Source organism: Rhipicephalus sanguineus, chromosome 6 (genome assembly GCF_013339695.2).
Source record: "Rhipicephalus sanguineus isolate Rsan-2018 chromosome 6, BIME_Rsan_1.4, whole genome shotgun sequence".
Lineage (NCBI taxonomy): Eukaryota > Metazoa > Arthropoda > Arachnida > Ixodida > Ixodidae > Rhipicephalus > Rhipicephalus sanguineus.
In genome coordinates, this window is record NC_051181.1 from 174,848,422 (window position 1) to 174,861,396 (window position 12,975).

A 12,975-nucleotide genomic window follows, 5' to 3' on the forward strand; every position below is an offset into this window, starting at 1 on the left:
CAAACGCAGTTTTCAGCCCCGCGGTCATGTTTTCCTGCGTCTATATGCTCACAATAATGGACACTTTATCAACTGGCGCTCCGCACATCCTCAGGCTGAAGAGCTCGGTGAGTGAATTCTATTTTCAGTATGTATGTTAAAACATAATAATAGTATGTTCAAGGAGCATATCGCATGATTCAGCGATGCGGACAAGTTGGTGTTACGTTAAATTTGTAAAGACTAACTCTGAGATTTTGGCGACGTTGGCGTGGTACCGTTTTGCTTTTTAATTGAGCCGTGTAGTCGCCTTTTCACGAATTAGGCAAAAAAAAATTTCAGTGATGAATTTTCATTCTCGCATGCCATTCCCAAAAGTTCGCGGTGTGTCATGCAAATCCCGTTTGTGAATTCCTGTTGAAGAAATTCAAAAGGCAAATTTTATTAGAATATTAGGGAGCGAGTGTCTGCGCCTTGCAGGTGGTGTATATTTTACAGCGGTACATGCGGAGCTACTTTGCGTTTTCGGAGTGAATTTTTTAAGCTCGTGCGGGCACTGCTCCTTGAAGATATGATTTTAGGAGAAAAATGACGAAGCATTGCTTCTGTTGCGCGCCTTGGCGGCGTGTTGTTTCCAGTTAGTGATTACACTGCTGATTTTCGCACATTATAGTTCCTTTGTTGAGGCCGCACTGTTTATCCCCCCCCCCCAAAAAAAAAAAGAAACGAAACGACAAAATTGGCGCGCCCTACGAGTCCACGAAAACGAAGAGATACTCCCTGAAAGAAAATCGACGTAAGTGAAAGCCAGTAATTGACTTGAGAAACCTGTTGTCAATACACGCGATTTATTTCCGGCTGCTTTATAGGCTTTCAGGCATTATCTATTTACAGCTTGAATAACTGAGCGGAATAAACTTTCTTATCATCAAAACAGCGGTACAAATGATCTTAATGACCAAGCTGAGAATAAGTGCGAAAGTGCCCACAGCACGTCAAAATGGCGAAGGAACCAGTAAATATGGAGAATTGCAGCAAATCACTCTTAGCTTTCAGCGCTGCCGGTTCATAGTGCGGCTGCCTTAATATTTCTGAGCCTGCAACGATCTTGAGCAGAGCCTGTCTTACGCCGTCGCAAAACGGGATACTCGACATCATAATCAGGAGGAAATCAGATAATCGGTTTGATCGTGCGCTTATGTTCGTACCCAAAGGTGAATTCGCAGCCGGTTCTGACGGTGGAAATGCGGAATCCATAGGGTTGTTGTTCAGGTGAATCGGTTTTACTTCATGAACATTACAACGTCACCACCGCTATGTCTCCAAGTGGCATTGAGCACTTGGTGCTACTGCAGCGCCACAGCCTAAATAATCATCCCAGTTAGCAAGTGTCACTGAAATTGCTTGACTTTGTTATTTTAAAGGTGTCCCGGAGCTGTAGAAGGCTGATATCATTTTTCAAAGAGGAAGAGTACAGCAAGGAGGAAGCCGAGAACAGGCAAGCTCCTAATATCCCAGGTATAGGTCACCACTTTTTAGTCGCGTGTGCATGCAAAAATATCAGAACAGTGCATTGCTTAAAGGGGATGCAGTTGAAGATACTGCTGACTGTTTACTCAAGAGATGTTTCCATTGATTACTGTCGCTATGAATTCTACAGACTGTATTTAGCAATTGAGCGCGTTCCTTGTGAGAGCTTTTTTCTTGCGCAATATACTCGTTTATTAAGCGAAGCTTTCTATGTCTAACTGATTCGACCGTGAGCGCCGAAAACGCACTGCAGGAAAGCCACCTTACACAGTGGAACTATCCACGCATGTGTTTACACACTATGGAACTATCTGCGCATCTGCGCACAGAATAGAACAACGACTCACGGCATACGTATCATAGAACACTACAGTTTACATTCGCAGCTGTTCCGATGAGAACAATGGGAACTGCAACGGTATACGCCACCCAGCCGAACTGTGTATTGATTACGAGCGTCACGTAATGCATTCCCAGCCGTCACCATGGGTAAGCCGCGGGCGCAGTTCACGGCAGAAGAGGCTGCCGTAAGCGAAAGTAAGCGCGAGCACGATCGTGCCCGTACCTAGATCATGCTAGGTTATGCTAGATCACTACTCGTTGAAACTGAAGGCGCTACAGAGACCCACGACGCAACATTGTTCTTGCATTGATCTCACGTTTGCAAGCAGGCCTGTCACGTTGTGATGGCAGGACCTCTGACTACCTACCACAGCGATCACAAGGAAATACTTTGCAAGTAAGGTCGTACGTGAAAGTTTGAGCGTGTGCGTGTAATCAACGGCTACACGATATAAAATAAAGCCTATGCAACTTAACGAAATGTGTTTTCGTTCAACTTCAATGTTAAAAAAATACAATCCTAAAGAAGCAATCAAATCGCATATGCATTATACACCGGGTCGTTCAGCATTTTTTGGTTTCGTTGCGTGGTCGTTGGCTTTGGACTTTGATTCAGTTTGCATGGAAGAAAGCTTAGCGTTCAGCCATCTTTCTTCAAGAAATGGGCTTTGATTTTTAAAGCTTTTACATGTTAAACCACCCTATAACAATTGTAAGATATGAAATTTTAAAGGTCAGATAAATCACGGCTGCTATAGGGAATTGACGCTACTGGATTTTTACACGGGGTTAGAGAGAAAATGATGACTATTACAACACAGTGCTTTGACAGCAGCGTAATATATTGAACCACTATTGTATATTTCGTCGCGAAGTTCCGAAAATTTGTCGGAAGGCACCCTAGTATATCTTTAAAGAAAAAAGGCAACCATGGCAAGAAAAATAAGAGAAAGAAATCTGTCAATACAATGTCCAGCACTCGAGGCAGGTGGTATGGTCGTGTGGTAATGCGGCAGACCGAAATTTTGGCATATCTGTTTCAATCGTGCAAACATATACCGATAGACATATAGTACTTTCGCATACGTGATTTGGCAGCTATGACAAATGATGTTGCTAAGGCCTCGCACTCATGGAATTTTTTGAGCGACGTCCAGCTTGGAAAATATTCTATATGTCACCCCCCTCTTCCCCTTAAAATTGTCGCCGAAGGTTCCTGTCGCCTTATTTGTTTTTTCAAATGCAAGAAGTCGATCACCGGATTTTGTATCTATTTGACGGGTTTCGGTGTTCTAGTTTTTGCGAACTTTGGTTCCCATCACGTCGTTGAGTGCGAAACCTGCCTGACAGTAAATCATTGCCAATCCCTTACATTGGAACAACCTTTTATGTACGTATTTTTGTTGCAATTCTAGGGGTTTCATATCACTATAAAGGGTGGCTTATATGGGTAGCCTTCCTTTAAGCTCTAGCAGGCTTTCGAATTGTCATTGTTTACCCGCCACGTATTCTCACCCTGCTAGTATTTTCTTTTATATGTTACTTTGCACGTGGTGGTCCTATACGCTGTCTGTCCACTTTCTCTTTTCCAAGTGAGGTTAGGTCGGAACGATACTGTTAGCGTCATTAAAGGGGTGGTGCCATCAAATTTCGAAGCTATAGAAAGCCTGTGTGGGTTTCATCTGTACGCAAGGACACTCAACACGAAGGGTCGGACACAGCAAACTTGTAACGTATATTTTATTTCGCTTCCAAATAGTGCCTAAATGCTCGTTCACGCGATCGAGACCCATCGCTAGAGCGCCTAACATCGACGTCGCTCCATGGCAAGCGCAACGAAAGTTTTAGTGACGTCACACCAGATTAGAGTGATCAGAGCGCACAGAAGTAATACTCGGGAGGGCAGGCGGCAGACGCCCACAGCTCAACGACGCAAAGGGCAAAATATGCAATATGTTGCTTCCATGAAAACCCTTGCAAGGGGCTCGCGACGCAGCAGATAGACTTGGTCTTTCCGTTCTGACGCGGGAGCGGCCCGCAACGTGCTAGATCGCGTTCCGAGGGACCAAAATAATGTCCGTCCGTCCGTCCGTCCATCCATCCATCCATCCATCCATCCATCCATCCATCCATCCATCTGTGGATATCCTAGCTGTCCTAAAAAATACGCTGTCTGAGTGGACAATTACAACGCAATTATAACCTAACGTTCTAAAACGTCAATCATCGCCACTTACCAGTCGATATTAGCCCTACGTTGAGCATGCCGCTGAACCTCACCGACGGCGTCTGGCATGACGTGGGCCTCCTCGTCGTCGCTGGCCAGGGGATTGAAAATGAAGTGATTATCTGGGTTTTCAACGGAGCAGCGTACGTCGTCCTCCTCGCTGCTTCCAGAAAAGAAAACGTCGATGTCCTCTTTGGGGTCGGACGCGGATTCAGACGCAGAGTTACAATCGCGGCTGCTGCAGCTGGCCATTGCAACTGTCGGCGCGTTTGACTTGCTGCTGCTTGTGCGGCACGTGTGTGCGACAACAGACGACTCAGCACTACGTGCGTCACAGCCTTGTGTTCTCACGTGACTGTCACTGGTCCCGTTAATCGGGTTGGCAATCGCCGGGCGGATTCTAAGGGCTGGCGTCACGGCCCCCCGAAAACGCACCACGAAAGCGCGGACAATTTAGAGTTGGTCCTTTGGTGCGCCAGCGAACGCCGGTTGTGGTCCAAAGACCGAGTCAGAGCCGAGAGTCGATAACACAAAAAAAAAAAACGAAATATATTCTCAGTTAAGGCAATACAAATAACACCAACATATGCACACTCGGCTGGTACCAGTTACAACTTCACAATATAACTCAGATGGTGTTTACACAACGGGAGCTAAACGTACAGATCACACGCTACAAATGCAATCACATGCATTATAACTATTCAAGGACAGTCAAAGTCTTGAATATACAATGTCGCATCCAGTCCACAATACTTGGACGGTAATCGAATGCTTCTCTTCAAGGAAACACTCACGCCAGCTCCAGCGTTGATCGTCGTAGCTCAACCGTCTTCGCAACTTGTCACGGCTCACACGGCGTCGACCTCCAATGCTTCCAGATCGACGATCGACGGACCGCACACCACCATAAACACGTCTTCTTTGGCTAACGGAGCCACACTCAGCTTACTTCACCATATCCGGGCCGACTGACTCCCTCCTGTCTCGACTACTGTCTCGATTGCCTGTCTGGTCATCGTCGCACGCTTTTATCCCTTCTCCCCGGTTTCTAGAAGCGTCGGGAGAGTTCTTCGGCGTGCAGTACAGCTGAGGCTAGAGAAAGGGCGAGAGCTTTCTCGTAGGTTCGAATCGCGGCGGCATCGCTCGGGGATGCGTCCCCCCTTCCTTCTAGAAACATCCAGGTTTTGCCGGGCGTTTGATCGCGTTGTCTGCGTCTGGCTCCAGTGGGTGAGGAGAATGCGGCGCGCCGGCGTCTTTTGATGCTTGCTTTTTTCGTCGTTCGCGCTTCTTGGGCGAGCGGCTCGCGTCCTTCTGTCGCGCAGCTGTTTGAAAGCGGCCGCGCGCGCGCTTTATGGGCGCTCGTTTGTGACAATGACCAAGCTTCCCTTACTCCGGCGTCACTGCCCAACTCGGCGTCCAGAAACCGAAACCGAAAGTTGTTCACATAAACAAGGCGATAATAAATTATTTAGCGAGAATGCATGAATCTTGGTGCATGCATCACGCTCCCTGGAGCTATAAGAAACGTTTGCAGCAAAGAACGCGCAAGCCACAAACTTGGTGGCACCACCCCTTTAAGCTCCATCGTTCAGTATCGCATTCAACAATGTTAAATGTAGGCGTGCGTACTTTTAAATCTTTACGTCACGGAAACATGTCAAACATAAAGTAGTCATATTTTAGGCATAAGAAAATAGCGCTCCCATCCGAGTAGCCCATTTTACGGCGGACATATATAGCTGTCAATTATGTGATGTACGTAATACAGGGGTGCAAATAAGCAGATGTACTTTACGTGCTGTAGTCTAATGTCCTGCTATATTCGTTGAAAATGTTGTCATATACCATTATAAACCTGAAAAAATACTTTGGGATGGTGTTGCCAACACCAAGCGCGAAACAGCCCATTCACACGCGTTTTTTTTGTATTTGAGAGGAGCGTTCACATTCATAACTGAAAGGAAGAGAGAGGGACGAAGAAGTAGAGAGATTAACTTAACTTTGTGCAGATTTTTACACAGTCGATTGTGGAACTGATAGTGGAGCGACAGCGTTTGGTTAGTGCATGCTGAAGAAGCAGCTTGTAGAAGGAGATTGTATATTCACGTAAAGTTACTCAAGCAAACAATGGGTACGTAATAAGGCTAGGAGAAAAAAATCCAGCAGATCCCACGCAGTGTGGAAATCAATTTCATGCGCAGCAGTCAGCGCGTAGCAATCTACGCCGGATTTCTCGCTTTGAGCCAAGCGTTACGAGATAGATCGATATCTCTGTGTGAATTGTGGGCTGACCAGACACGCCGAACACAGTGGCGTGCAAAGGGTGTCTCATGGTCTGACTTGACATCGGCGCTCACCTTAGAGCAGAGCCGTCGTGTTTATCGCGAGGAAGTGCACGCTGCGGTGCGATCACTTGCTGTCACTTGAAGTAAGCTGTCATAGACGTATTCGCGGAACCATTGACTATAGCTTGCGGGGTAACATAAATGTGCATATGTAGTGTTTATTACATAGACCTAAAAGCAGATAGCCAAGGCTGCAATCAGTGTCGCCTGGCGTTGTCCTGACTTGACGCTTGCACAGACTTTTTCAGAAGCAGTTTGAAGCTCAGGCGTTGCTCGGTGGTAGAATACTTGATTGCCATGCGGAGGGCCTGTGTTCGAATCCGGTGCGAGCAGTGCTTTTTATTCTTCCCATCCATTGGAATATTTCAACCAACGACAACGCCGCCGACGCTGGCACCACATTTTCTACGGCACCGGCTCCTTCACGCTGTTCCGTTAAGATTTTTAAAGTCTGGATTGTCATAGACTGTCAATCACCTGTGGCGCATACCCGAATACCATAGACTGCGGTATGCGGGTATGTGCCACACGTGACTGGTGAAAAGGATTTCATGACGTACGCGATAGGGCAGTCACGTTGTTCATGTCATGACCTGCGAATCGCGTTCGTCATACACTCATGTCCTCCTATGTCAACTTCGGTAAATGACAAGTTAAGGTGACGACCATGAGAGCGCCTCACGTAGGCGGCGCTCTCAGTCGATAGATCGATAGATAGATAGAAGTAGATAGATAGATAGATAGATAGATAGGATAGATAGATAGATAGATAGATAGATAGATAGATAGATAGATAGATAGATAGATAGATAGATAGATAGATAGATAGATAGATAGATAGATAGATAGATAGAAGCGGTCCAAGTGCCCTTGGTTCGCTAAGAAATGCTTCGCATTAAAAAAACCGCATGTATACTTTTTTTTAAAAGCGCAGCTTCAAGGAACATGCATGATCAATATGCAGTTGGCGAGGTCACATTGGAGGACTGCTCTTTTGCTTGGTGCAAGAGGGATCAAAAGGTGGACAGTCCTGCCTTGGATGGTATGAACTTGCTAGTTGAGAGCGGCTCGCTTGTTGGCATCGTGGGTACAGTGGGCAGCGGCAAGACATCCCTTCTGTCGGCCATCGTCGGAGATATGAGGCACCTCAGCGGCTCTGTATCCCTCAACGTAAGTGTGTGTACAAGATTGGTGCTGAGGTATTACCACTGCATGAGTCAACGCTACAGCGTAGAGCTCATGGGCTCGCAGCTGAAACCAGCCCATGAGCTCGCTACTTAAAGGTAAGTAGCCGAACGGCAGGAATAAAAAAATGACTTAATGGGAGGGAACAAAGAAACGTTATTAAGCCATGGAATTCTTGTCTTGCAAAATGAGTTTGTTAAGCTTGTGTTTTTATTATTGGCCAAGCGAAACAGCAGTTAAAGTTGAAGTTTATCTCTTGAAACAGCTAGCGTTTCTTAGCAAGTCGGGTCTGTTAGAACACCGCGATTGATTGTGAAAAGAACATTTTCCTGTTGCCCACATGGTTTGCAGAAGTTTACTTAACTTTCACGTAGCAGTAATGAATACAGTAATGACTACAGTAAGACTGTTGTAATGACTACAGAAATGACTGTTACTGCTTCGCATAGGCGCGTCATGGTTGCTCATGGTCAAATTACTTAAATCATACAGCCACCTTGATTATTTAGAAATACAGAAGAAAGAAACCGCAATGTCTTCGGTGTGCAGAAAACCTGTTTCAAAATATTCGGCTGCAGCATATGAATATGGGACGCAAATCGAAGTGTTCGTTATCAACGCATAGATGTCCGTGAATAGCTCGTTTATTTACTAAAGAATTTCCTCGTGTAAGCTGACATAGCTGAAAAATTGTGTACGAGCGGCTGCGCTTATGTTCTGTGTAGTGATATGTACGGGCGCCAGCATAAGACGTTAAAGAAGACGGCTGTTGTTAGTGTTCGCAATCATTCCGCTTGACCACTGGTCGCTTTGCCGATTGATCTTTATTCAAAGAATAAACGCCTAATGTACCTAACGTTAAACGAGTGCTATCAATTGGTGGAGGTGCTGGGTTCCCTTCTTTCTTTGCAGGGCTCAGTCGCTACCGTATCTCAAGCGCCACAAATACTAAACATGAGCGTACGAGACAACATAACCTTCGGTCGGAAATTTGAAGAGCTGTACTACAGCAAAGTTGTGGAAGCTTGCCAACTGTCACGCGACATCAACAGGATGCCAGCAGGAGACCTCACCGAAGCTGGGGACAAGGTGAGATTGCTGGAAATTCTCGTACCGTGTTACCTTGAAAATAACAGCTTTTTTTTCAGCGAATTGTCGGTAATGCTATTACATCTTACTTTAAACACATGTGCCCAAATAATTTATATAATCTTAGATCAGACAGTCCCTAACCTGCAGTAAAGCTTTTTTGAAGACGAGCTGGCTCATGTAGAACTAACTGGTAGTAATAGTGTTGGCAAAATGTATGTTTGATTTTCACGAACGCATATATTTACTATCTCGAGGTAATGTGGATTATTGCGTGCTTGTTTGTTCCACTCTGGCCTATACGGCTGGCGCATGTAGACTTGGTAATCTTCGCTGTATGTCACTCTCTTCTCTTGTGGAGTAGCGTGTTACTATGCCCTCACACTATTTAATATGTACAGTTTGTGCTTGCATAAAAACGCTGTCGTGTCACCACATACCTTGGCACGGAAATTTCAGATAATTAGCTCGCACGAAAAAAAATATGCAGGGTGAAATGTTGAGCGGTGGCCAGAAGCAGCGAGTGGCACTCGCACGCGCCGTGTACTCGCGCAGCGACATCTACCTGTTGGACGATCCGACCAGCTCTCAAGATGCTCGCGTGGCGCAGAGCATCATGCGGCGAGTACTAGGACACGGTGGCATCTTGGGCAACAAGGTGAGGAGGCGGAAAATTAAGGATGTTAATCAAGATAAACAAACCTAAACATTAGGTACACTTTAGCGGTCCTGCTCGTTCATGCGAATTCAACAAGAAAGGAAGCCTTTTCAAGAAATCTTATTAGCAGAATCTTAAAGAGCACAAGCCTGCACACCAAATAAAAAAAATCTTTCTGGCTTCACACGGAAGTTATACTCAACTATCATGTTATTGCTAATCAGCATGTCAATTTAAAAACGCGTTGGGCAAATATCTTGTTCGAAAGCATGCTAACTTCAGAAGTTCTCTCGTTCGCAGCACTCGAGCTCAATACGCATATAACTTCGCTTAAATGCAGTACCAACCTTCTTTTTTACCTTCCTAAAGATCCCACCGAATAGTATAACATCAGGGGAAAATAGTTAGTACTTTGTGTTGTAATTTTTAGCAAGAAGCTTTGGCTAAAAACTACGTGCAGTTTATTTACTCAAACAGGTAAAAGCCAGATGTATGGTGAGAGAATGGACAGGTTAAGAAAGGAAAAATAGACAACCACCCGTTTGTAGCACGAAGCCACAAGGAAATCCACACGGATTTCTCAGAAATAAAGCCTTGTAGTTGCCGAAAAATTCGTCCTGGTCCCTTCCGCCACCTTGCGGGATTCCGCAGAACTGATTTGCAATGGACAAGTTTATTTGAAGAAATTGCGTGGCTTCGTAAAGTTAATCTCGTGCAACATACTCAGGTAAAATTTTGATGCAAGACCATAGCCTTTTTACAGAAATTGCCTAATAATCTGAGCTTAATAAGAAGAATAGCAATGCAGTTAGTGTCGTATAATCAACGCAGCTCTAAATATTGCATCAAGTGAACGTTGAAAGTGAACGTTGTGACGTTGAAATTTTCAGCTTTGCTTCTAGGGCCAAACGCGACCTTAGCGAAAATTGTTTCTCTTTGCTAAGCGAAACAAAATAAAAAATAAAAGATTGTAGGTAACGACAATCCCTACATTGTTATTTTTTCACAGACACGAGTCCTGGTGACGAACAATTCAAGGCTGCCTTTATCTCCAAACCAATGGGTATTGATGCACGAGAAGAAAGGAATCACGTTTCGTGATTTGAAGACCTCAAAAACCACCCTTGTGCACCAGGAAAATTATTTGAGAACCGACGTCGAAGCGTCTGCCGGAAGTACAAAACAGCTTGAAGTAGGTCCTCAGCACGTTGTGCGAATAGGCGCAGGTTATTCTTTATCAGTTACGTTATGCCTGTACTCAGGACACCCTATGGAACAGATGCCTGCAAGAATTGTCAACACAAGCTCCTGTTCTGCGTTGACCTTTCTCCGCTGTACCCAAACAATTTCTGAGTTTTACGAGCTAAGACAGCCAGACATATGATGAGGCACTCTGTGGGGGTAAACCTGAAAATTTCGGCCACCCGAAGTTCTTTAACGTCCACCTAAGTCTAAGCACACGGGTGTCTTGCATTTTGCCCTCATGAAGTGCGGCCGCCGTGGCTTGGAATCGAACCCGCGTCCCGACCTTAGAAGAGCGACAGGTTACCGCTAGGTACCGGGAGGGTGCCCAGCTGTACCTCGTACAGCACGAATGAATGAGGTTATTGTACTTCGTCGGTGGCGCTTAAGACGACGAACATGTCGAACAAGCTACCTCAATATCAAGGTTTTTTGCCGAATGATAATTACCTACTAATGAGGCGTTCTCTTAACGGCACCGCTATTGTTAGTAATTCGATTTGACGCTCGTTTAATCGTAGCGCTTATTGTTATTTGTCTTGAATGCCGGTGCATGTCATAGATTGCTGCTTCAATATAGGTATGCATAATATACTGTGCTGTAATTCGCAATAACACTATTCTCGTTTGCTTGAAAAAATGTTAAGTGCATGGTAAAGCACTAAGTCTTTTTGTGATACGTTTATCACCATTATTATTTCCACATGTAATCGCAGCATGTAGAAATATCGTGCAGTCGATGAAGCCACCTGCAATTTTTCAAGTTTTCCTAATTTCCGTAGCTTTCCCTCTGAATATTGTAAAGTGTCCCTAACAGATTGCCTTCACGGGTGCAGCGGACCGCAGTCAGAAGACGAGGAGGCATACGGGTCATAAAAGAAGAAGGAATGTCAAGAAAGGTAAATAAGTTCTCGCTTTGTTTGCGGAAGACGTCGTTTAGGAGTGTCCTCACAGTCACTGTGGTTGCGATTCGGAAGCGCTGTGACGTATACATGATCAACGTTGACTTCACGGATCCAAAAGCTCGCTTTCAGTCTTTGTAATGCACCTGAAAGACGAACTTGCACTAAACGCCGAACAAAAACGGACGTAATTATGAAGTAATGAGTATGGCCTGGCATATGAAGCACCGCTAATGTTTAAACAGTTATGGAGCTTTTAGGTGGCCACTTTGAAGGGCTGTTAACAATTGCTTTCTCACTCTGGAACATGGCTTCTCGATAGTCGATGCTCGCAGCATTCGAACATGTGCAAAGAAAAAACACAATCTTCCTTTTGTTCCGTTTGTAGTTGATGCGTACGCCCGCATTGTAGCACCGTGGCTTCGTTACTGAACTATAGTTGAGTACAACTTATGAAGCCCGCGGAAGTCCCGCCCAGATGACCGAAGCGCCGCAGCCGATCGCCTCCGCAACTAAGAAATAATCTCACTCATACACTCGGCAATGTTCTAAGAGGGTGGTGTTACTCGCAGTCCAGCTCGTGCCGCCAGTCTGGAGTGCGCGCCGAATGATACAGGCTTGTGGACAACCGCCATTGAGAAGGGAATGCCGAAGACTTCTAAAGTTGTACCCGACTACAGATATCATTTTTTATGACGAAAAATAACGCACAAGGCGGACTTTGGATGGATTATATTATTCCGAATAACTGCAATGTCGTGTAATTCATATAAATGTAATATAAACAATGTAAGAATAGGCGCATACAACGTCGCTTAGATAATACTTACAACCACGGCAAACAACTTTTATGTATGTATGATTAGCAGCACTGTCTACATAAAATGATGAAAAAAGAATACTTGTATTCATGCCTATATTACACACATGTAATTGAAGTGTTCAATCATAGCTTTAAAGCGACACTCATTACATAACACGGTATCCTCAGTCGAAAACTTTTATTCCCTTACTGATGCATGTTCTTCATAATAAGTCACGGATAGGCGCTGTTGAGCGAAAAAAAAGTAACTGGGCTTGTTTAGAAGCAATAGTTTTGTTGTTATATCAATGGTTAATATTTTTGGTTTAACGCCGCAACCAGGCAAACTGCAGCTTCTTCGTAGTAAGAGATGAGGTCAGGGTGCCCGCTGAGCTTATAGGGGTCGAACATTGTTGAGCTGATAACATTTTGGGACAGCTTGGCGGATGTCGGCGGACATGAAAGAGAACGCCCATAGGTGAAAAGACGCCCGGCGCGAAGCGCATGAATTGCGGAAAGAAGTTTGAAATAGACATAAGGATATTTCAGCAGCACATTGAGAACATGCATGTGTATTCAGAAGTCATTGTTTTCAACCATTCGTGCACTGGATAATTCGAATTACGGTAAAACATAAGGATCTTTGTAAAGATATAAAAACTGTAATAAAT